At 32.0% G+C, this 25,834-nt stretch overlaps 1 pseudogene; it reads right to left on the bottom strand.

Moving 5' to 3' along the window:
• The window catches only part of LOC123892298, a 15,933-nt pseudogene extending 2,572 nt beyond the window's left edge, over positions 1–13,361 (bottom strand).
• Between the last annotated feature and the right edge of the window lie 12,473 nt (positions 13,362–25,834).

The following is a 25,834-nucleotide window of genomic DNA, read 5'->3' on the forward strand; positions in this document are numbered from 1 at the left end:
TAGTCGTTTTTATGCTTTTTGGCCTATTTTATTGTTTGTAGTCGTTTTTATGGTTTTTGGCATATTTTAGTGTTTGTAGTGGTTTTTAATGTTTTTGGCCTATTTTAGGGTCGTTCTTTAGTTTTTGGCCAATTTAAGTGTTTGTAGTCGTTTTTATGGGTTAAGGCCAATTTTAGTGTTCGTAGTCGTTTTTTTTATTTTGGCCTATTTTAGGTCGTTTATATGGTTTTTGGCCAATTTTAGTGTTTGTAGTCGTTTTTTTTTATTGTTTTTGGCCTATTTTAGGTCGTTTATATGGTTTTTGGCCAATTTTGGTGTTTGTAGTTGTTTTTATGGTTTTTGGCCTATTTTAGGTCGTTTTTATGGTTTTTGGCCAATTTTAGTGTTTGTAGTGGTTTTTAATGTTTTTGGCCTATTTTATGTACGTTCTTTTGTTTTTGGCCAATTTAAGTGTTTGTAGTCGTTTTTATGGGTTATGGCCTATTTTAGTGTTCGTAGTCGTTTTTATGGGTTATGGCCTATTTTAGTGTTCGTAGTCGTTTTTATGGTTTTTGGCCTATTTTAGGGTCGTTTATATGGATTTTGGCCAATTTTAGTGTTTTTAGTCGTTTTTATGGTTTTTGGCCAATTTTTAGTGTTTGTAGTCATTTTTATGTTTTTTTGGCATATTTTAGTGTTTGTAGTGGTTTTTAATGTTTTTGGCCTATTTTACGGTCGTTTATATAGTTTTTTTGCCAATTTAAGTGTTTGTAGTCGTGTTTATGCTTTTTGGCCTATTTTAGGTCGTTTATATGGTTTTTGGCCAATTTTAGTGTTTGTAGTCGTTTTTATGGTTTTTGGCCAATTTTTAGTGTTTGTAGTCATTTTTATGTTTTTGGCCTATTTTAGGTCGTTTATATGGTTTTTGGCCAATTTTTGTGTTTGTAGTCGTTTTTATGGTTTTTGGCCTATTTTAGTGTTTGTAGTGGTTTTTAATGTTTTTGGCCTATTTTAGGGTCGTTTATATAGTTTTTTGCCAATTTTAGTGTTTGTAGTCGTTTTTATGCTTTTTGGCCTATTTTATTGTTTGTAGTCGTTTTTATGGTTTTTGGCATATTTTAGGGTCGATATTTGGGATTTTGGCAAATTTTAGTGTTTGTAGTGGTTTTTAATGTTTTTGGCCTATTTTAGGGTCGTTCTTTAGTTTTTGGCCAATTTAAGTGTTTGTAGTCGTTTTTATGGGTTAAGGCCAATTTTAGTGTTCGTAGTCGCCAATTTTTTTTTGATTTTGGCCTATTTTAGGTCGTTTATATGGTTTTTGGCCAATTTTAGTGTTTGTAGTCGTTTTTTTTTATTGTTTTTGGCCTATTTTAGGTCGTTTATATGGTTTTTGGCCAATTTTGGTGTTTGTAGTTGTTTTTATGGTTTTTGGCCTATTTTAGGTCGTTTTTATGGTTTTTGGCCAATTTTAGTGTTTGTAGTGGTTTTTAATGTTTTTGGCCTATTTTATGTACGTTCTTTTGTTTTTGGCCAATTTAAGTGTTTGTAGTCGTTTTTATGGGTTATGGCCTATTTTAGTGTTCGTAGTCGTTTTTTTGATTTTGGCCTATTTTAGGTCGTTTATATGGTTTTTGGCCAATTTTAGTGTTTGTAGTCGTTTTTTTTTATTGTTTTTGGCCTAATTTAGGTCGTTTTTATGGTTTTTGGCCAATTTTAGTGTTTGTAGTGGTTTTTAATGTTTTTGGCCTATTTTATGTACGTTCTTTTGTTTTTGGCCAATTTAAGTGTTTGTAGTCGTTTTTATGGGTTATGGCCTATTTTAGTGTTCGTAGTCGTTTTTATGGTTTTTGGCCTATTTTAGGGTCGTTTATATGGATTTTGGCCAATTTTAGTGTTTTTAGTCGTTTTTATGGTTTTTGGCCAATTTTTAGTGTTTGTAGTCATTTTTATGTTTTTTGGCCTATTTTAGTGTTTGTAGTGGTTTTTAATGTTTTTGGCCTATTTTAGGGTCGTTCTTTAGTTTTTGGCCAATTTAAGTGTTTGTAGTCGTTTTTATGGGTTATGGCCAATTTTAGTGTTCGTAGTCGTTTTTTTGATTTTGGCCTATTTTAGGTCGTTTATATGGTTTTTGGCCAATTTTAGTGTTTGTAGTCGTTTTTTTTTATTGTTTTTGGCCTATTTTAGGTCGTTTATATGGTTTTTGGCCAATTTTGGTGTTTGTAGTTGTTTTTATGGTTTTTGGCCTATTGTAGGTCGTTTATATGGTTTTTGGCCAATTTTAGTGTTTGTAGTGGTTTTTAATGTTTTTGGCCAATTTTATGTACGTTCTTTTGTTTTTGGCCAATTTAAGTGTTTGTAGTCGTTTTTATGGGTTATGGCCTATTTTAGTGTTCGTAGTCGTTTTTATGGGTTATGGCCTATTTTAGTGTTCGTAGTCGTTTTTATGGTTTTTGGCCTATTTTAGGGTCGTTTATATGGATTTTGGCCAATTTTAGTGTTTTTAGTCGTTTTTATGGTTTTTGGCCAATTTTTAGTGTTTGTAGTCATGTTTATGTTTTTTTGGCATATTTTAGTGTTTGTAGTGGTTTTTAATGTTTTTGGCCTATTTTACGGTCGTTTATATAGTTTTTTTGCCAATTTAAGTGTTTGTAGTCGTGTTTATGCTTTTTGGCCTATTTTAGGTTGTTTATATGGTTTTTGGCCAATTTTAGTGTTTGTAGTCGTTTTTATGGTTTTTGGCCAATTTTTAGTGTTTGTAGTCATTTTTATGTTTTTGGCCTATTTTAGGTGTTTATATGGTTTTTGGCCAATTTTTGTGTTTGTAGTCGTTTTTATGGTTTTTGGCCTATTTTAGTGTTTGTAGTGGTTTTTAATGTTTTTGGCCTATTTTAGGGTCGTTTATATAGTTTTTTGCCAATTTTAGTGTTTGTAGTCGTTTTTATGCTTTTTGGCCTATTTTATTGTTTGTAGTCGTTTTTATGGTTTTTGGCATATTTTAGTGTTTGTAGTGGTTTTTAATGTTTTTGGCCTATTTTAGGGTCGTTCTTTAGTTTTCGGCCAATTTAAGTGTTTGTAGTCGTTTTTATGGGTTAAGGCCAATTTTAGTGTTCGTAGTCGTTTTTTTGATTTTGGCCTATTTTAGGTCGTTTATATGGTTTTTGGCCAATTTTAGTGTTTGTAGTCGTTTTTTTTTATTGTTTTTGGCCTATTTTAGGTCGTTTATATGGTTTTTGGCCAATTTTGGTGTTTGTAGTTGTTTTTATGGTTTTTGGCCTATTTTAGGTCGTTTTTATGGTTTTTGGCCAATTTTAGTGTTTGTAGTGGTTTTTAATGTTTTTGGCCTATTTTATGTACGTTCTTTTGTTTTTGGCCAATTTAAGTGTTTGTAGTCGTTTTTATGGGTTATGGCCTATTTTAGTGTTCGTAGTCGTTTTTATGGGTTATGGCCTATTTTAGTGTTCGTAGTCGTTTTTATGGTTTTTGGCCTATTTTAGGGTCGTTTATATGGATTTTGGCCAATTTTAGTGTTTTTAGTCGTTTTTATGGTTTTTGGCCAATTTTTAGTGTTTGTAGTCATTTTTATGTTTTTTTGGCATATTTTAGTGTTTGTAGTGGTTTTTAATGTTTTTGGCCTATTTTACGGTCGTTTATATAGTTTTTTTGCCAATTTAAGTGTTTGTAGTCGTGTTTATACTTTTTGGCCTATTTTAGGTCGTTTATATGGTTTTTGGCCAATTTTAGTGTTTGTAGTCGTTTTTATGGTTTTTGGCCAATTTTTAGTGTTTGTAGTCATTTTTATGTTTTTGGCCTATTTTAGGTCGTTTATATGGTTTTTGGCCAATTTTTGTGTTTGTAGTCGTTTTTATGGTTTTTGGCCTATTTTAGTGTTTGTAGTGGTTTTTAATGTTTTTGGCCTATTTTAGGGTCGTTTATATAGTTTTTTGCCAATTTTAGTATTTGTAGTCGTTTTTATGCTTTTTGGCCTATTTTATTGTTTGTAGTCGTTTTTATGGTTTTTGGCATATTTTAGTGTTTGTAGTGGTTTTTAATGTTTTTGGCCTATTTTAGGGTCGTTCTTTAGTTTTTGGCCAATTTAAGTGTTTGTAGTCGTTTTTATGGGTTAAGGCCAATTTTAGTGTTCGTAGTCGTTTTTTTGATTTTGGCCTATTTTAGGTCGTTTATATGGTTTTTGGCCAATTTTAGTGTTTGTAGTCGTTTTTTTTTATTGTTTTTGGCCTATTTTAGGTCGTTTATATGGTTTTTGGCCAATTTTGGTGTTTGTAGTTGTTTTTATGGTTTTTGGCCTATTTTAGGTCGTTTTTATGGTTTTTGGCCAATTTTAGTGTTTGTAGTGGTTTTTAATGTTTTTGGCCTATTTTATGTACGTTCTTTTGTTTTTGGCCAATTTAAGTGTTTGTAGTCGTTTTTATGGGTTATGGCCTATTTTAGTGTTCGTAGTCGTTTTTATGGGTTATGGCCTATTTTAGTGTTCGTAGTCGTTTTTATGGTTTTTGGCCTATTTTAGGGTCGTTTATATGGATTTTGGCCAATTTTAGTGTTTTTAGTCGTTTTTATGGTTTTTGGCCAATTTTTAGTGTTTGTAGTCATTTTTATGTTTTTTTGGCATATTTTAGTGTTTGTAGTGGTTTTTAATGTTTTTGGCCTATTTTACGGTCGTTTATATAGTTTTTTTGCCAATTTAAGTGTTTGTAGTCGTGTTTATGCTTTTTGGCCTATTTTAGGTCGTTTATATGGTTTTTGGCCAATTTTAGTGTTTGTAGTCGTTTTTATGGTTTTTGGCCAATTTTTAGTGTTTGTAGTCATTTTTATGTTTTTGGCCTATTTTAGGTCGTTTATATGGTTTTTGGCCAATTTTTGTGTTTGTAGTCGTTTTTATGGTTTTTGGCCTATTTTAGTGTTTGTAGTGGTTTTTAATGTTTTTGGCCTATTTTAGGGTCGTTTATATAGTTTTTTGCCAATTTTAGTGTTTGTAGTCGTTTTTATGCTTTTTGGCCTATTTTATTGTTTGTAGTCGTTTTTATGGTTTTTGGCATATTTTAGGGTCGATATTTGGGATTTTGGCAAATTTTAGTGTTTGTAGTGGTTTTTAATGTTTTTGGCCTATTTTAGGGTCGTTCTTTAGTTTTTGGCCAATTTAAGTGTTTGTAGTCGTTTTTATGGGTTAAGGCCAATTTTAGTGTTCGTAGTCGTTTTTTTGATTTTGGCCTATTTTAGGTCGTTTATATGGTTTTTGGCCAATTTTAGTGTTTGTAGTCGTTTTTTTTTATTGTTTTTGGCCTATTTTAGGTCGTTTATATGGTTTTTGGCCAATTTTGGTGTTTGTAGTTGTTTTTATGGTTTTTGGCCTATTTTAGGTCGTTTTTATGGTTTTTCGCCAATTTTAGTGTTTGTAGTGGTTTTTAATGTTTTTGGCCTATTTTATGTACGTTCTTTTGTTTTTGGCCAATTTAAGTGTTTGTAGTCGTTTTTATGGGTTATGGCCTATTTTAGTGTTCGTAGTCGTTTTTATGGGTTATGGCCTATTTTAGTGTTCGTAGTCGTTTTTATGGTTTTTGGCCTATTTTAAGGTCGTTTATATGGATTTTGGCCAATTTTAGTGTTTTTAGTCGTTTTTATGGTTTTTGGCCAATTTTTAGTGTTTGTAGTCATTTTTATGTTTTTTGGCCTATTTTAGTGTTTGTAGTGGTTTTTAATGTTTTTGGCCTATTTTACGGTCGTTTATATAGTTTTTTTGCCAATTTAAGTGTTTGTAGTCGTGTTTATGCTTTTTGGGCTATTTTAGGTCGTTTATATGGTTTTTGGCCAATTTTAGTGTTTGTAGTCGTTTTTATGATTTTTGGCCAATTTTTAGTGTTTGTAGTCATTTTTATGTTTTTGACCTATTTTAGGTCGTTTATATGGTTTTTGGCCAATTTTTGTGTTTGTAGTCGTTTTTATGGTTTTTGGCCTATTTTAGTGTTTGTAGTGGTTTTTAATGTTTTTGGCCTATTTTAGGGTCGTTTATATAGTTTTTTTGCCAATTTTAGTGTTTGTAGTCGTTTTTATGCTTTTTGGCCTATTTTATTGTTTGTAGTCGTTTTTATGGTTTTTGGCATATTTTAGGGTCGATATTTGGGATTTTGGCCAATTTTAGTGTTTGTAGTGGTTTTTAATGTTTTTGGCCTATTTTAGGGTCGTTCTTTAGTTTTTGGCCAATTTAAGTGTTTGTAGTCGTTTTTATTGGTTATGGCCAATTTTAGTGTTCGTAGTCATTTTTTTTATTTTGGCCTATTTTAGGGTCGTTCTTTAGTTTTTGGCCAATTTAAGTGTTTGTAGTCGTTTTTATGGGTTATGGCCAATTTTAGTGTTCGTAGTCGTTTTTTTGATTTTGGCCTATTTTAGGTCGTTTATATGGTTTTTGGCCAATTTTAGTGTTTGTAGTCGTTTTTTTTTTAATTGTTTTTGGCCTAATTTAGGTCGTTTATTTGGTTTTTGGCCAATTTTGGTGTTTGTAGTTGTTTTAATGGTTTTTGGCCTATTTTAGGTCGTTTATATGGTTTTTGGCCAATTTTAGTGTTTGTAGTGGTTTTTAATGTTTTTGGCCTATTTTACGGTCGTTTATATAGTTTTTTTGCCAATTTAAGTGTTTGTAGTCGTGTTTATGCTTTTTGGCCTATTTTAGGTCGTTTATATGGTTTTTGGCCAATTTTAGTGTTTGTAGTCGTTTTTATGGTTTTTGGCCAATTTTTAGTGTTTGTAGTCATTTTTATGTTTTTGGCCTATTTTAGGTCGTTTATATGGTTTTTGGCCAATTTTTGTGTTTGTAGTCGTTTTTATGGTTTTTGGCCTATTTTAGTGTTTGTAGTGGTTTTTAATGTTTTTGGCCTATTTTAGGGTCGTTTATATAGTTTTTTGCCAATTTTAGTGTTTGTAGTCGTTTTTATGCTTTTTGGCCTATTTTATTGTTTGTAGTCGTTTTTATGGTTTTTGGCATATTTTAGGGTCAATATTTGGGATTTTGGCCAATTTTAGTGTTTGTAGTGGTTTTTAATGTTTTTGGCCTATTTTAGGGTCGTTCTTTAGTTTTTGGCCAATTTAAGTGTTTGTAGTCGTTTTTATTGGTTATGGCCAATTTTAGTGTTCGTAGTCGTTTTTTTTATTTTGGCCTATTTTAGGTAGTTTATATGGTTTTTGGCCAATTTTAGTGTTTGTAGTCTTTTTTTTATTGTTTTTGGCCTATTTTAAGTCGTTTATATGGTTTTTGGCCAATTTTAGTGTTTGTAGTGGTTTTTAATGTTTTTGGCCTATTTTATGTACGTTCTTTTGTTTTTGGCCAATTTAAGTTTTTGTAGTCGTTTTTATGGGTTATGGCCTATTTTAGTGTTCGTAGTCGTTTTTATGGTTTTTGGCCTATTTTAGGGTCGTTTATATGGATTTTGGCCAATTTTAGTGTTTTTAGTCGTTTTTATGGTTTTTGGCCAATTTTTAGTATTTGTAATGGTTTTTAATGTTTTTGGCCTATTTTACGGTCGTTTATATAGTTTTTTTTGCCAATTTAAGTGTTTGTAGTCGTGTTTATGCTTTTTGGCCTATTTTAGGTCGTTTATATGGTTTTTGGCCAATTTTAGTGTTTGTAGTCGTTTTTATGGTTTTTGGCCAATTTTTAGTGTTTGTAGTCATTTTTATGTTTTTGGCCTATTTTAGGTCGTTTATATGGTTTTTGGCCAATTTTTGTGTTTGTAGTCGTTTTTATGGTTTTTGGCCTATTTTAGTGTTTGTAGTGGTTTTTAATGTTTTTGGCCTATTTTAGGGTCGTTCTTTAGTTTTTGGCCAATTTAAGTGTTTGTAGTCGTTTTTATTGGTTATGGCCAATTTTAGTGTTCGTAGTCGTTTTTTTTATTTTGGCCTATTTTAGGTCGTTTATATGGTTTTTGGCCAATTTTAGTGTTTGTAGTCTTTTTTTTATTGTTTTTGGCCTATTTTAGGTCGTTTATATGGTTTTTGGCCAATTTTGGTGCATGTAGTTGTTTTTATGGTTTTTGGCCTATTTTAGGTCGTTTATATGGTTTTTGGCCAATTTTAGTGTTTGTAGTGGTTTTTAATGTTTTTGGCCTATTTTATGTACGTTCTTTTGTTTTTGGCCAATTTAAGTGTTCGTAGTCGTTTTTATGGGTTATGGCCTATTTTAGTGTTCGTAGTCGTTTTTATGGGTTTTGGCCTATTTTAGGGTCGTTTATATGGATTTTGGCTAATTTTAGTGTTTTTAGTCGTTTTTATGGTTTTTGGCCAATTTTTAGTGTTTGTAGTCATTTTTATGTTTTTTGGCCTATTTTAGTGTTTGTAGTGGTTTTTAATGTTTTTGGCCTATTTTAGGGTCGTTCTTTAGTTTTTGGCCAATTTAAGTGTTTGTAGTCGTTTTTATGGGTTATGGCCAATTTTAGTGTTCGTAGTCGTTTTTTTTGATTTTGGCCTATTTTAGGTCGTTTATATGGTTTTTGGCCAATTTTAGTGTTTGTAGTCGTTTTTTTTATTGTTTTTGGCCTATTTTAGGTCGTTTATATGGTTTTTGGCCAATTTTGGTGCATGTAGTTGTTTTTATGGTTTTTGGCCTATTTTAGGTCGTTTATATGGTTTTTGGCCAATTTTAGTGTTTGTAGTGGTTTTTAATGTTTTTGGCCTATTTTATGTACGTTCTTTTGTTTTTGGCCAATTTAAGTGTTTGTAGTCGTTTTTATGGGTTATGGCCTATTTTAGTGTTCGTAGTCGTTTTTATGGTTTTTGGCCTATTTTAGGGTCGTTTATATGGATTTTGAATAATTTTAGTGTTTTTAGTCGTTTTTATGGTTTTTGGCCAATTTTTAGTGTTTGTAGTCATTTTTATGTTTTTTGGCCTATTTTAGTGTTTGTAGTGGTTTTTAATGTTTTTGGCCTATTTTAGGGTCGTTCTTTAGTTTTTGGCCAATTTAAGTGTTTGTAGTCGTTTTTATGGGTTATGGCCAATTTTAGTGTTCGTAGTCGTTTTTTTTATTTTGGCCTATTTTAGGTCGTTTATATGGTTTTTGGCCAATTTTAGTGTTTGTAGTCGTTTTTTTTTATTGTTTTTGGCCTATTTTAGGTCGTTTATATGGTTTTTGGCCAATTTTGGTGTTTGTAGTTGTTTTTATGGTTTTTGGCCTATTGTAGGTCGTTTATATGGTTTTTGGCCAATTTTAGTGTTTGTAGTGGTTTTTAATGTTTTTGGCCAATTTTATGTACGTTCTTTTGTTTTTGGCCAATTTAAGTGTTTGTAGTCGTTTTTATGAGTTATGGCCTATTTTAGTGTTCGTAGTCGTTTTTATGGGTTATGGCCTATTTTAGTGTTCGTAGTCGTTTTTATGGTTTTTGGCCTATTTTAGGGTCGTTTATATGGATTTTGGCCAATTTTAGTGTTTTTATTCGTTTTTATGGTTTTTGGCCAATTTTTAGTGTTTGTAGTCATTTTTATGTTTTTTCGCATATTTTAGTGTTTGTAGTGGTTTTTAATGTTTTTGGCCTATTTTAGGGTCGTTCTTTAGTTTTTGGCCAATTTAAGTGTTTGTAGTCGTTTTTATGGGTTATGGCCAATTTTAGTGTTCGTAGTCGTTTTTTTTATTTTGGCCTATTTTAGGTCGTTTATATGGTTTTTGGCCAATTTTAGTGTTTGTAGTCGTTTTTTTTATTGTTTTTGGCCTATTTTAGGTCGTTTATATGGTTTTTGGCCAATTTTGGTGTTTGTAGTTGTTTTTATGGTTTTTGGCCTATTGTAGGTCGTTTATATGGTTTTTGGCCAATTTTAGTGTTTGTAGTGGTTTTTAATGTTTTTGGCCAATTTTATGTACGTTCTTTTGTTTTTGGCCAATTTAAGTGTTTGTAGTCGTTTTTATGGGTTATGGCCTATTTTAGTGTTCGTAGTCGTTTTTATGGTTTTTGGCCTATTTTAGGGTCGTTTATATGGATTTTGGCCAATTTTAGTGTTTTTAGTCGTTTTTATGGTTTTTGGCCAATTTTTAGTGTTTGTAGTCATTTTTATGTTTTTTGGCCTATTTTAGTGTTTGTAGTGGTTTTTAATGTTTTTGGCCTATTTTAGGGTCGTTCTTTAGTTTTTGGCCAATTTAAGTGTTTGTAGTCGTTTTTATGGGTTATGGCCAATTTTAGTGTTCGTAGTCGTTTTTTTGATTTTGGCCTATTTTAGGTCGTTTATATGGTTTTTGGCCAATTTTAGTGTTTGTAGTCGTTTTTTTTATTGTTTTTGGCCTATTTTAGGTCGTTTATATGGTTTTTGGCCAATTTTGGTGTTTGTAGTTGTTTTTATGGTCTTTGGCCTATTGTAGGTCGTTTATATGGTTTTTGGCCAATTTTAGTGTTTGTAGTGGTTTTTAATGTTTTTGGCCAATTTTATGTACGTTCTTTTGTTTTTGACCAATTTAAGTGTTTGTAGTCGTTTTTATGGGTTATGGCCTATTTTAGTGTTCGTAGTCGTTTTTATGGGTTATGGCCTATTTTAGTGTTCGTAGTCGTTTTTATGGTTTTTGGCCTATTTTAGGGTCGTTTATATGGATTTTGGCCAATTTTAGTGTTTTTAGTCGTTTTTATGGTTTTTGGCCAATTTTTAGTGTTTGTAGTCATTTTTATGTTTTTTTGGCATATTTTAGTGTTTGTAGTGGTTTTTAATGTTTTTGGCCTATTTTACGGTCGTTTATATAGTTTTTTTGCCAATTTAAGTGTTTGTAGTCGTGTTTATGCATTTTGGCCTATTTTAGGTCGTTTATATGGTTTTTGGCCAATTTTAGTGTTTGTAGTCGTTTTTATGGTTTTTGGCCAATTTTTAGTGTTTGTAGTCATTTTTATGTTTTTGGCCTATTTTAGGTCGTTTATATGGTTTTTGGCCAATTTTTGTGTTTGTAGTCGTTTTTATGGTTTTTGGCCTATTTTAGTGTTTGTAGTGGTTTTTAATGTTTTTGGCCTATTTTAGGGTCGTTTATATAGTTTTTTTGCCAATTTTAGTGTTTGTAGTCGTTTTTATGCTTTTTGGCCTATTTTATTGTTTGTAGTCGTTTTTATGGTTTTTGGCATATTTTAGGGTCGATATTTGGGATTTTGGCCAATTTTAGTGTTTGTAGTGGTTTTTAATGTTTTTGGCCTATTTTAGGGTCGTTCTTTAGTTTTTGGCCAATTTAAGTGTTTGTAGTCGTTTTTATGATTTTTGGCCAATTTTTAGTGTTTGTAGTCATTTTTATGTTTTTGACCTATTTTAGGTCGTTTATATGGTTTTTGGCCAATTTTTGTGTTTGTAGTCGTTTTTATGGTTTTTGGCCTATTTTAGTGTTTGTAGTGGTTTTTAATGTTTTTGGCCTATTTTAGGGTCGTTTATATAGTTTTTTGCCAATTTTAGTGTTTGTAGTCGTTTTTATGCTTTTTGGCCTATTTTATTGTTTGTAGTCGTTTTTATGGTTTTTGGCATATTTTAGGGTCGATATTTGGGTTTTTGGCCAATTTTAGTGTTTGTAGTGGTTTTTAATGTTTTTGGCCTATTTTACAGTCGTTTATATAGTTTTTTTGCCAATTTAAGTGTTTGTAGTCGTGTTTATGCTTTTTGGCCTATTTTAGGTCGTTTATATGGTTTTTGGCCAATTTTAGTGTTTGTAGTCGTTTTTATGGTTTTTGGCCAATTTTTAGTGTTTGTAGTCATTTTTATGTTTTTGGCCTATTTTAGGTCGTTTATATGGTTTTTGGCCAATTTTTGTGTTTGTAGTCGTTTTTATGGTTTTTGGCCTATTTTAGTGTTTGTAGTGGTTTTTAATGTTTTTGGCCTATTTTAGGGTCGTTTATATAGTTTTTTGCCAATTTTAGTGTTTGTAGTCGTTTTTATGCTTTTTGGCCTATTTTATTGTTTGTAGTCGTTTTTATGGTTTTTGGCATATTTTAGGGTCGATATTTGGGATTTTGGCCAATTTTAGTGTTTGTAGTGGTTTTTAATGTTTTTGGCCTATTTTAGGGTCGTTCTTTAGTTTTTGGCCAATTTAAGTGTTTGTAGTCGTTTTTATGGGTTAAGGCCAATTTTAGTGTTCGTAGTCGTTTTTTTGATTTTGGCCTATTTTAGGTCGTTTATATGGTTTTTGGCCAATTTTAGTGTTTGTAGTCGTTTTTTTTTATTGTTTTTAGCCTATTTTAGGTCGTTTATATGGTTTTTGGCCAATTTTGGTGTTTGTAGTTGTTTTTATGGTTTTTGGCCTATTTTAGGTCGTTTTTATGGTTTTTGGCCAATTTTAGTGTTTGTAGTGGTTTTTAATGTTTTTGGCCTATTTTATGTACGTTCTTTTGTTTTTGGCCAATTTAAGTGTTTGTAGTCGTTTTTATGGGTTATGGCCTATTTTAGTGTTCGTAGTCGTTTTTTTGATTTTGGCCTATTTTAGGGTCGTTCTTTAGTTTTTGGCCAATTTAAGTGTTTGTAGTCGTTTTTATGGGTTATGGCCAATTTTAGTGTTCGTAGTCGTTTTTTTGATTTTGGCCTATTTTAGGTCGTTTATATGGTTTTTGGCCAATTTTAGTGTTTGTAGTCGTTTTTTTTTTAATTGTTTTTGGCCTATTTTAGGTCGTTTATTTGGTTTTTGGCCAATTTTGGTGTTTGTAGTTGTTTTTATGGTTTTTGGCCTATTTTAGGTCGTTTATATGGTTTTTGGCCAATTTTAGTGTTTGTAGTGGTTTTTAATGTTTTTGGCCTATTTTACGGAACCAAGGTGGATAAGCTGGACTCCAAAGTGGACGCTCTGAATGACAAATTTGATACCATCATCGCTTTTCTTAAGAAACCCTAGGCTTCTAAGCACTTTTTTGTTGTTGTTTGTCTTTATTTCTGTTTTTTATTTTGTTATACTCTCTGAACAATTGGTCTATAATTATTATGTTTTTGCTTATTTTGTTTGCATTTTTTATTTGTTTTATTTTCCTTTTCAATTTTCATTAAAAGAAAGACACATAGAAACACAAGCAGAATTTCATTAAAATCTTTTCATTACAAATTGCTGAATATGATCTTGAAAACATTAGCAAAAGAAAAAGAACATCTAATCCTATTCAGATTCTGAAGAGATCACAGATTTCATCTCAGACTCATCTGAAGAAATCTCAATAGGCTCTGGATCTTGTTCTTCTTCTTCTTCTTGTTCCTCTTCGGGAACATATCCTGCTAAAAATTCAGCATAATCAGCATCAATTTCATCTTCTTCAGATTCAGACTCTGAAGATATGATGATTATTTCTGGCTCTTGTGGTTTCTTGTCTTCTTCTTTCTTTTTCTCTTCTCTTTCGCGTTCCTCATCCTTTCTTCTACGGAACTCTGCGATGCGAGCATTGAATCTCTTCATTCTTTCTTATGTTATTTTCTTTGTATATTGCGTTTGATTTTGTTTTGTGAAGAAGTTTGTTTAACCATAACCTTTTTATAGACTTTTTGGCGCTTTGGTTTTTGCTTTTGAAATAAATTTCACCTCCGTAACAACCAATTCCTATCTTTGACTGTCTTGGTTTCCTAACTTTTTGTTTTTTTTTTTACTTTTTGATAATGACAAAAGGGGCAGTAGTTACGCATTAATTGATATGTTTCAAAAAGCCGAAACCACGCTTTATGTTTGTTATGTTATTAAAGTTGTTTAGCAAATATTTGTTTTATTGCGGAGACTGAGTATTTTAAACTGAAAATAAATTTCATTAGTAAGGATAAGTTAAGAGTGCAATTTTAACTTAACCTTATAAGACTTAGGGGGAGAGCTTGCAAACCTCTCGTCCTAAAGAAAAATATGGAATTTAATTTTATTTTAATTACTTAATCTTATACTAAATTAAAATATCATGGATAAATCTTAAAGCTAAGGCTTTATGAAGTATCAATCTTAGGGGGAGCTTGCAAACCTCACAAACCTAAGAGAAACATGATAAGTTAATTTAACAACAATTGTCAATTAATACTTATGTTTGTCATCATCAAAAAGGGGGAGATTGTTGGAACAAAATTGATTTAAAAATGTTTGCCCCTAAATCTATTAAGGTTTTGATGATACCAAAGTATTAATAAACAATTGGAAGGACTAAAAATTTAATTTAAGTGTGCAGAACTTAGTTTCAGACAACCTCTGAAGAAAGCTCAGAAGACAAGTCCTCAGAAGTTCGCAAGAACTCAGAAGATAAGAATCTTCAGAAGTTACTTACTTCAGAGGTTGAAGAGATCAAAACTTGCTAAAGTCTGAAGAGAATCAAACTCTGAGGTATATCTTGGATGGTGTGAAGATTCGAATTTGAAGGTCAACTCTCCTACCAATGAAGAAAAGGACCTTTCAATCTTGATCAGAACAGCTACTTGCATTTTGTCTGTCCACAATGGAGAACGTGGGTTACCAGACTTCTTAGCTGAATAAGGAAAGTCTTCTCTGCACATGGTCAAAGTTACTGAAACTCTTACTCTGTTTTGGAAACGACCAAACTGCATCAAGACAAGTTGCTTGAAGACAAAAGATTATCTTCATCAACGGTCATCTTTGCAACGACTCTTTATCAGTCCTATATATATTAGAAGAATCAAGTTGCAAAGTAATTAACTATCATTACACGCGCTCGAACAATTCTTATTTGCGAATACAAGCTCTGAACCTCTGAACTAGTGTTTTTAACTCTTAGTCCAAATACTCTGTTCTCACTGTATTTGTTTATTAAGGTTCTCTTAAGAGCAGTTGTATTCATTCAACAACTTTATTATCTCTGTAAGTTTGAGAAGTCTTAAGCTTGTGTGCTTAAGTGAGAAGTCTTAAGCTTGTGTGCTTGAGCATAGTTGTGAAGTCTCTTGCTTGTGTGCTTGAGCATTTGTAATCTTGTGTGATTATAGTGAAATCCCTTGGGAGTGCAAGGGGATTGGACTACTCTCGTTTTGTGAGAGGAACCAGTATAAATTGCTTGTGTGCTTTCTCTCTCTCTCTTATCTTGTTATATTGTGTTATTTATCCGCTGCTGTTGTAGTTGAGTTAAGAACTTTGAAAAAGTTTTAACTTGGCTAAAACACAATTCAACCCCCCCCCTTCTTGTGTTTTCACACCTTCAACCCAAAATAGAACAGGGTGCCTGCTTTGATGCCAATTGAAATTCCTAGCACGTTGTGGACAAGTGCTATGACAGATGCTACAGCAGTTGTCTTGTGTATATAACGCAGCAGACTAACAAAATAATAAAGTGCAGAATGATAAAGAACACAGTAGGTTTGTTAACCCAGTTCAGTGTAAACACACCTAATCTGGGGGATACCAATCCAGGAAGGAAATCCACTATCAGTAGTATTAATTCCGAGCTAAACTCCCCCGTTTACAACTCCTCACTTAATCACTACCCAATGCAACTTCTACCTAGGAACTTCTAGATATGAGACCCTTCTCACTTCCTCTCAATCACACAACCTGTGATTTAAACTCAGTAACAAACCAATTGTGAAGTCACCCTTCAAAGACACAAACGATAACAACCCGTACTTGAAAGCTTAAGGTTGAATCTTTAATCGTACCCAACCTCCTTACTTAAAAGCTTCAGAGTAAGTACACAACTTACAACTTAAACACAGTCCTAAGTTTGCATCAATGTGATACAAGAAAGGCACACAATTAAAACACTCTAAACCCTAAAACTCACGCTTTGTAGACTCGGTTTAGATTACTTGAAAAATACATCGTTTAGTCCTATGTATTTATAGTCTTCAATAACCTTGGTCTTCAAGTTAAATCTTCAGAATTATTTGATCAAATCTTCAATGACAGCTCGCAAGATTTGCTGGAAAAATAAATCTTCAACAAACTCTTCAATCCCAAAAATATATTTTTGAGAAAAGATTTACTCCAAAAAATATTTCTTCAACTAAAAGATTTGAAACAAAAATATTGAAATATATTTTTGTAACAAATAAAACAAACCGCATTTTTCATATCTTTCAATAGAAAGCGCGTTTTTTAGCTTGCTGGATAAGCACAATCATATTTGTAAATCAAATCTTCCAAAGATATGAAAACAGAGTTATAGCGCGTTCTGTTTCCTGGAGACACATGTTGTACAGACATTCTACGGCATCTGGGTACAACAGTTGGCTTATGATATTTTTGCAAAATTGTAGCCAACATTCAAAACCCAACAACCCAAACCCATTATTTAATAAAATTCTACCATGATAAATCTGTGAAGACAAGCTTCTAGATTAAAGTTATTTTGATGAAGACAAATATGTGAAAAGAAGATAAAGATTGATTATGTTCAAGTGCTCAAGGTTGAAGAAATTCAATTTATCACATGAAGATGTTGATCAAGTTATGGGGAATAATCTTAGGTACAATATGCAATTCATTGTTATAAGCTTTAGGTGCTCACAAACTTTCATCTAAACCTTTCTAAAGTTACTATAATAATGTTGCAGGATTCCCATCCAAAATGGTTTTAACTTAGAATTTTTTCAAGGTTTTTAAGCAGGTAAATCGATTTACCTAAACAGGGAAATCGATTTACCTACAGTCTGTTGTTTCTGAAATGTTGTTTTTCAAAGAGGGAAATCGATTTACCTTGACAGGGAAATTGATTTACCAACACTCTGTTGCTGAATTTTTGACAGGTAAATCGATTTACCACATAGGGAAATCGATTTACCCTGTGCAATTTTGAAACTTCTTTTAACGTTAAGAAAGGAAGGGAAATCGATTTCCCTGGTAATGGAAATCGATTTACCTCTGCATCTATTTGAAAATTCTGATACGTAAACACACCTTTTCATTATTATACCTCTTCCAAATCATTGCAATTATATTTTCAAAGAGGTATCATTTTCTATATAAGTATACATCAGAATTTTCTCAAAAACAACGAATCACTTTCATTAACTTTTGATAACAATTCTCTGCAAATATTTTCACAAAACTCTCCGAAACTTTTCTACATAATTTCATATCAGATAAAAGTTTCCTGAGCACTTAGAGTTTATCATTCTGAATTGTTATATTAAGTGAAAACAAATTATTGGAATTTTGTTGTATCAAAATTCTCTTGTACTCAAACTCTTGTATAAAATTCAGATTAGTGTGAACACCTTGCTGTCCAGGATTGTTGGAAGCAAGAGAGTGAAAAAGAGAGGATTGTTCTCTTGTTTCACTTTGTAGAGATTATAAGGGGAATCACCTTGCTGTCCAGGATTGTTGGAAGCAAGAGAGTGAAAAAGAGAGGATTGTTCTCTTGTTTCACTTTGTAGGGAATCACCTTGCTGTCCAGGATTGTTGGAAGCAAGAGAGTGAAAAAGGGAGGATTGTTCTCTTGTTTCACTTTATAAAGATTATAGTGAAATCCTTCACGGGGTGTGAAGAGAGTGGACGTACCATTAGGGGAACCACTATAAATCTCATGTGTCCATTTTCTCTTTCCCTGCACTTTTATTTTTCTGCACTTTATTCATATATTCATCACAAACCTTCAAGAAAAATAAAATTACCATAACATCTCGAAAAATAAACAAAAAGTCTCATAACCTAATTCACCCCCCTCTTAGGTTGCACTCTTAAACTTACAAAATCTTTTTCAAAATACGCGGCGAAAAATCAAAGTTTGTTATTATAAAAGTCATGGTTCGAGCATTACACTCTTCAACCAAAATAATACTAATGTAGTTAATTAGTAAAAATGCTTGTTTATACAAAATAATCCTCTTTATCGAAAGATACAATTTTACAAATAAATACAAGAATGTCATAAAGACTCTATACCCTAAGTACACCCTTTACCCGTGTCACAATCAGAGCGGAGCTTCGTCGACGACTCGACATCGATAACCACAAAACCTGTGAATCTGGACCCCCAACGGTCCAGCACATAACACATAAAAGAGAGTTAGACAACATACTCAAAATATACAAGTGTAAGTAAATTATACTTAAACACTTCATCAACATTCATGCATATTCATATATCATGCATATACTTCATCAATCTCATTTAATTATAAACTACAAGAAGTTATAATCAAATATCAAACATAATTCTCAAGAACTTGAAGCCAATTACATTTATAATCATCGGACAATCAACACATACAACAAGTCTAACACACATAGACAATTATCACATATTCCAAACATATGTGTCACATATCAAATATCAAATAATGTACACATATCCTAATGCAATCTAATGCCACAATCTTCATGCTATGTCCCCTAGACATATCTAATGCATGTGGTACCATCGTCTTTATTAGAGTATCTCACCTCTAATATTCGTCTTTATCGGATAAATATAATCCGATATCCGTCTTTATTGGAATATCCAATATACATCAACAATTCATAAATGCATGTATGTAATTCATGAATTCACACTCACACAATTAGCATTTTGCTCGTCATTTATAATGTGGAACACTATCCGACATTTCGTCATTATTAAGATAACACTATACCTTAATATACGTCTTCATCGAATAACATAATTCGATATACTTCTTTATTAGAATAACATACTCTAATATCCTTCTTTATTAAGTTGATTAACACCTTAATATACTTCTTTGACATTTAAACAAACATCATCAAAAATCATCTTCCAAAACAAGATACACACACATAATCCAATTGCATACATCATCACAAAATCATAAGATTAAGTCATATTCCCAACACATATTCATGACCATCACAATCATATTTATTCTCTAAGGTTACTCAATTAATCTCATACAATATGTTCATTATCCATATTATAAGCATATATGTATATTACAACAATTAACATATATAATATAACATGTTAGAACCCTCAAAGCCATTCAAATTTCAAAACAGCAAAGTGTTGTGCTGTCACGGTGGCTTAGCGAGCCGTAGCGAGCCGTAGCGATCCGTAGCGAACCTGTTCGCTGAGCGAAGGCCTGACGAGCCGTAGCGAACCACACTAGTGGGACACTGGCTCCTAGCGAGCCGTAGCGAACGGTTCCTGTTAGGAATGCTCAAAACTCACGTTTTTCACTCCAAATCACCCAAAAATCCCATTTTTCATGTTATAAACCCCAGATGAGTTTGTATTCAAGTGTAACAAACATATCTAAACACAAAAGGACGGTTCATTTCACCGATCTACCATTTTTACTACGAAAAAGTAGAGATTTAACATTTTTACTCAAAACTCTCAAGAACACAAAGTTCTTGAGTTTAATCATCCATAAACTTCATTTTTATCCAATAAATTTGTTCATACATCATGATAAAAGCACGTTAAACATGTTATGAACCTTAGATTCGATTTCAATCAAGAAAACTCATCTAAACTAAAACGAAAGTGGGGTGGAGAAAGTTCGGGTAAGGAGAAATCGACATTCTCCCCTTCCTCGTATCACCCACGAATATGAAATCTACTCTCTTACCTTAATCCGACGAAAGCTCGACGATTGCTCTTGATATCTCTTGCTCAAACTTGCCCTAGCTCTCCTCTTCTCTTCCTTCTCTCTAGCTCTCTCCAAGAACAACCAAAAAGTGGGACTTTCTCTCACTTCAAGGGGTAAATAGCGCCCCCTAGCTCACAAGGCCCAATGGGCCTCAAGCCCAAAAGCTTGGCCCTACTCGCGTTAACTCTCACTAACTCGCGCGTTAACTAAAACTCTCGATAAATAACTTAAAGTTACTATCTTACTTAAAAGCCACGTCACCAAATAAATAAACACTTACATAGTGAATAATAAATTTGGGTCGTTACAAAAATCATTAAACCATTTAGTGTAAAACCATTTTACAATACAAATGGTACAATACAAATGGTTTCAGTGTATAACTATCTGAAACCATTTAACCAGCATAATGGTTTCCAGGATTTTTAAAACCATAAAAACACAATATTGGTTTCAGTAAACACATAAAACCATTTTACAATACAAATGGTTTCACTGTTTAACACTCTGAAACTATTTAACCAGCATAATGGTTTCAAGAATAATATTGCATAAATAATATATATATAACCATTTAACAATACTAATGGTTTCGGTGTATAATATCTTGAAACCATTTAACATACCAAATAGGATGAGATTCCGAAAATACCAAATAGGATTAATATTAGTTTGTGTAGCTTTATCGTTCGATTATTCCAGGGATGAGCGGATGTAAACCCGTCGGTCCCCTTTTTAATCCAATTTTATTTATTAATTTTATTTGCGGAAGACAAACAACCGGTAGACAAAGCGCATGACCAGCGTTCGGTCATTCGAGGGATGAGCGGGTATAAACCCGTCGATCCTCTTTTAATCCACATTTTATTTATTACAATTTACTTTTTAAGTTTTTATTATTTTATACTTTTTGGTTTAAATTAAACAAATTAAATAACTTATATGAATAAATAAATAAAAAAATAACATCGCAGGGGTGCATAAAGTAATCAGGAGGGGTGCAGCTAGCAGTGAAAGAATACAGGCCAACCCACATCGCAGTGGTGCAGAAAGTAACCAAGCGGGGTGCAGCTAGCAGGAGGGGCGCAACAACAAACAAAAATCAGTGGGATGATATGGGCCGTCTGATTGATCAGACAGTCTTGATGAGATCAGGATGCTGCAGAATCTTGGTCGTTTGATGGAAATCAACGGCCTGTAACAAGAGTTCGGCGGTATGCGCGCGCGCACTGGATCCGCGTCTGATTTAATTTTAATTTTTTTTTTGGCTTATGCACCATGCATAAGGAAATGTCTTATGCACCATAACTTTTGCCTTACATGACTATTTCCAACAAAAATACTAAAAAAAAAAACCATTTAATAAAAACAAAATGTTCCCATTTAAAAAGGAAAACACTTATTTCAATTATTTGCAAAGAAGTGAAAGATGAAATTCAAGAATTTATCGAACTGTAGATTTATACAACAATTTACCCATCATCCAATACAATATAAGAATGTTGCTGCACCTGGTAAAGTCAAAAAAAACCCTTCTTCAAAACCTGCCAAGTGTCCAAAATGAGGGCATTTGGTGTCCAAAAAAATTGTAACTTAACTAAATCTGTTGTAACTGAGCCATATTCTTATAACTAAGCTGCAAGTACACATTTGTGACACATTTTAACCTCATAAATAAGCCATGGTTAGTATCAAACTGAGCCGGTTGGATTCGGAACAAAAGTACAATGTCCAATCATCCTCTTTTGAAACAAAACATATCTCCCTCTCTGTACACATTTCACTTTCTGAAAGAACTCTTGGTTCGAAGACTACTTTCTCTGATCCTCCTTCTTCTCAGCTGCAACATTTTCGGTAAGCTCTTCCTTTTCTTTACTTTCTTCTGCTTTTCGTTTCATATTTCGGAAAGATAAACCATGAACTATCTTCTTCGTCGAACTTTACAATGTAATAACAAAACTTTGAGCTTCGTTCCAGCTTTATTTTCCATTCAATGATGATTACCGGTTTGTAAAACATTACTTTCATATTAACGTGTTGAGTTGTTTATACCCGTTCAAAGTTTAGGTTTTTTCATGTTGTAATGTTTTCAAAAGTTCAAAGTTTTGATCTTTCCATGTTATAATCTTTGATCAAGTTTAAAGTTTTGGTGTTTTCATGTAATCATGTTTTATAAACTTCAAAGATTTGATCTTTTGATGTTATAATGTTTTGCAAAGTTGAAAGTTTTGGTCTTTTCGTTATTTGGGATGTTTTAAAAAGTTCAAAGTTGCTTCTTTTCATGTAATCATGTTTTATAAACTTCAAAGTTTTGATCTTTTGATGTTATAATGTTTTGCAAAGTTGAAAGTTTTGGTCTTTTCGTTATTTGGGATGTTTTAAAAAGTTCAAACTTGCTTCTTTTCATGTAATCATGTTTTATAAACTTCAAATTTTTTATCTTTTGATGTTATAATGTTTTGCAAAGTTGAAAGTTTTGGTCTTTCGTTATTTGGGATGTTTTAAAAAGTTCAAAGTTGCTTCTTTTCATGTTATCATGTTTTATAAATTACAAAGTTTTGATCCTTTCATGTTATAATGTTCTGTAAAGTACAAAGTTTTTATCTTTTGATGTTATCAAGTTCAGAGTTTTGTTTGGATACCCATATCAAGTTTTGTTCTTTTGATCTTTCTATCCATTTCAGGATAATGGCGAGGGCTTTTGAGTTTGTCAAAGATATCACTGACCGCAAGGATCTATGGAAAGTAGTTGTCAAAGTAAAAGACAAATGGAGTGGTACCAAAGATGGAAAGGAGTACTTTGAAATTGTTGTCGTAGATTCTAAGGTAACAATAAAAAAAAATCATTACACTATATTTGAAGTTCATATTCAGATAGAACATTACCATACATCTATTTTTAAGTCAAATTAAGAAGAACATTAAAAACATAGATGAAAATTATGTATTTCAGGGAGATGATATATTGGTCTTAGTTCCACATGAGTTGAAACAGAAATTTGAAATTGAGATCCCTATCATTGTGAACAAGACTTACACTATGCAAAACTTTCAAGTTTCAAAGAATGATGACAAGTTCAAACCATCACATCATGAGTTCAAGTTGAGGTTCAATGATGGTACTTTAGTTAATGATGTCAATGTCCATCAAATTGTTGATCCTGTTCCAAACTTTAAATCTTTTACTGAGATTAATTATGGACATTTTCGTGAAGATTACTTATATGGTATGGTGTTGCTTTTCATGGATCCTTATTTTTATCTTTGTGTTGTTGTTACATATTTTCGGTTAACATTCTTTTGTATTGTCTATTTGTAGATATAATTGGCATGGTAGATGAACTGGGTTTTCAACAACCTCATCCTGGAAATAGGAAAGTTCAGTCAAACTTTGTTCTTCGAGACTTAGGGTATATTTTGCAATTTGTACTCCTTTTAAAAGTGTTATTTGAATATATAAAAAAGATTTAGGTCTAATATGAATGTCAAACTTTTTAATCTTCAATTGACTTAAGTTTTTTGTTGAATACATATGTAGCAACAATGTGATTAATTGCACTCTTTGGGAGAACTATGCGCTGAAATTCTTCAATCTCCAGAACAAATCAAATGATGGGCCAATTATTGTCTTCATGAAATATGCCAAAATTAAAGCTGCAGGTAACATAAAGTATATATTGGTACTGTGTATACAAGTTTGTTTGCATATCTTTAGAATCATCATTTAACACATTTATGTTGTAGGCAAGTATGCTTTGACCATTTCAAACACATGGACTACTACTAAGCTTTTTATCAATGAAGATGTTCGAGAGATTATAGAATTCAAAAAAAGGTAGACAATAAGAAGTTTCCCTAAGTTGTAAACCAATGTGTTTTATAACTATCACATTATTTTGATGTGTTTTATAACTATCACATTACCTCTTTATTCTAAATCTATTGACATAAATGAGTTACAGTTTAACTGCTGGTATTGAAAATGGAACTATCACTGCTGTTGCTGAGACTCCATCTCAAATGATGAGTCAATCAAGTGGACGAACACAATTTACTCCATATACACCAGAGCAGAAATTCTATCACAATGCTGAAGTGATGCCTCTTAGCAAAATTGTCCAACTACCTCAGGTTTTGTAGTTTTTGTTTCATATTATTTCCCTTTTTGTGTACAAGTTTTCATTCAATTTTAACAAAGTCACTTTGTGTTATTGTACAGGATACAAAGTGTGTCACAGTCGTTACGACAGTCAAAGTTATGTAAGTTTAAGAGCGCACCTAAGAGGGGGGGTGAATTAGGTATTATGACTTTTATTGGTTATTTTTGAGATCTTATGGTAAATTTATTTTTCTGGTCTAGATGAAAAGTATGAATAAAAGTGCAGAAAAATAAAGAGTGCATGGAAGAGAAGAAAGACACAGAAAATTTATAGTGGTTCCCCTATCGGTACGTCCACTCCCTTCACACCCTGTGAAGGAATTCACTATGTCAGAATCCTTGTTACAAGACAGCCTAATCCCAAGGCTTCCCTAACAATATCCCACAAGACAACACAAAGAGAAAGCACCCACTTTCTCTCAAACACACTTGTTTCCACAAACCAGGAAAACAAGCAACAATACAGAGTTACATAATTTGATTACAAGTTTGAGTATAAGAGAATTTTGATATAACAAAATTCTAACAATATAACAATTCAGTATTATTAAACTCTAAGTGCTCAGGAAACTTTTAAAGAGTTTTTTTTGAAAGTTTTGATCAGAGAATTGTTATAATAATGATAATGAAAATGATGAGTGAGTTTCAAGAAAATTCTGATTGAAATTTATATTGAATAAAGACACCTCTTGGCAAATAATATGGCAATGTTTTGAAAGGATATAATTATGAAGAGGTGTGTTTTTACGTATCAGAATTTTTCAAAGAAACAGAGGTAAATCGATTTACCAAAGGAGGGAAATCGATTTCCCCTGTTATAACGTTAAAAAATTTCCAATTTACACTTAGGTAAATCGATTTCCTATAAGGGTAAATCGATTTACCTTGTTGGTTTTCAGAAAGTTCAGAAACGACAGAGTGTATGTAAATCGATTTCCATACTTAAAAACTTGAAAATTTTCTAAGTTAAAAAAATACTTAAGATTGAAAAGGTTTATCAATGTTATAACAACTTTTAACTTATTTAAATGAAAGTTTATGAGCACCTAAAGCTTATAACAATGAATTATATATATTGTACCTATGAAAATTCTTCATGAACTTGATCGCCATCTTCAATCTTGAACACTTGATCATGACCAATCTTTTTCTTCTTTTCGCATGTTTGTCGTCATCAAAATAACTTTAATTTAGAAGCTTGTCTTCACAAGTTAAACCCAACAAAAGTGGATGGTACTATCTTACTTGCTTCAAATGCCCAAAATAATGTTTTGGACTTGCTCCTCCTTATAAATGTGGTGATGATCATGAAACTGAGACTGAGATCATAAGGTCATTATTGAGATATATGAATTTTTACTTTCATCACAAATGCTTTTGTTTCTCCGATCTAATCATTATATATTATTATTATTTGTTTGTAGGTACAAATTGGATATTGAGGTTTCTGCTGGTGATGCCAGGGCAACTTTTGTCTTTTAGGACCATGAATGTGCACAACTATTGGGAATTAGTGCAAGTGACCTTCGTGCTGACATGCTTGGGGTAACAATTCTTATTCTTTTCACATAAGTCATACAGTAATAATTCCACATTTGTGTACATGTTCTAAACTGGTATTTATTAATCATTTTGTTTATATTAAATAGCTGGGAATTAGTGATCCCTTGAGTTATCCAGTTCAAATGGATGACATTGCTGGAAAAACTTTGCCTGTTAAAGTTAAATGGCAAGTTAAATGGAAAACTGACTCAGTCATTGGTATCCATGACAGTCCTGAATTTGCCTTAGATATTCAATCTCAGTTCCCACCACTTGATGTAAGTATTTAACTGTTCAAAGTTGATACATTCATGTTTCTTTTAATACAATTTGAATTAAAACAAACATTTACAACTAATTATTTGTTCATCAACATTATTCAGGGTCCTCAGCCAAGTTTGGAACTACCTCCAAAAAATGTCAATTATGAGGTAGGGATAATGCTACATTCATTTACAATATGGTTAATATAATAAATTCAAGTTTTGTGCAAACATTTTACTAAATTTTGTTTATTCTAATTTAGGACAATACATCTGCTCAATCGTCTCAGAACATTGACAATATCCTTTTCCCAACGGTAATTTTCTTACAAAATTTCAGGATCAAACTCATTTTACAACATAATATTAAGATGTTTAATGATTTAATACTCAACATTATAGGTCTCTTTGTCTGCATCTGATGAAGTTGATCCT

Source organism: Trifolium pratense, linkage group LG6 (genome assembly GCF_020283565.1).
Source record: "Trifolium pratense cultivar HEN17-A07 linkage group LG6, ARS_RC_1.1, whole genome shotgun sequence".
Taxonomy (NCBI): domain Eukaryota; kingdom Viridiplantae; phylum Streptophyta; class Magnoliopsida; order Fabales; family Fabaceae; genus Trifolium; species Trifolium pratense.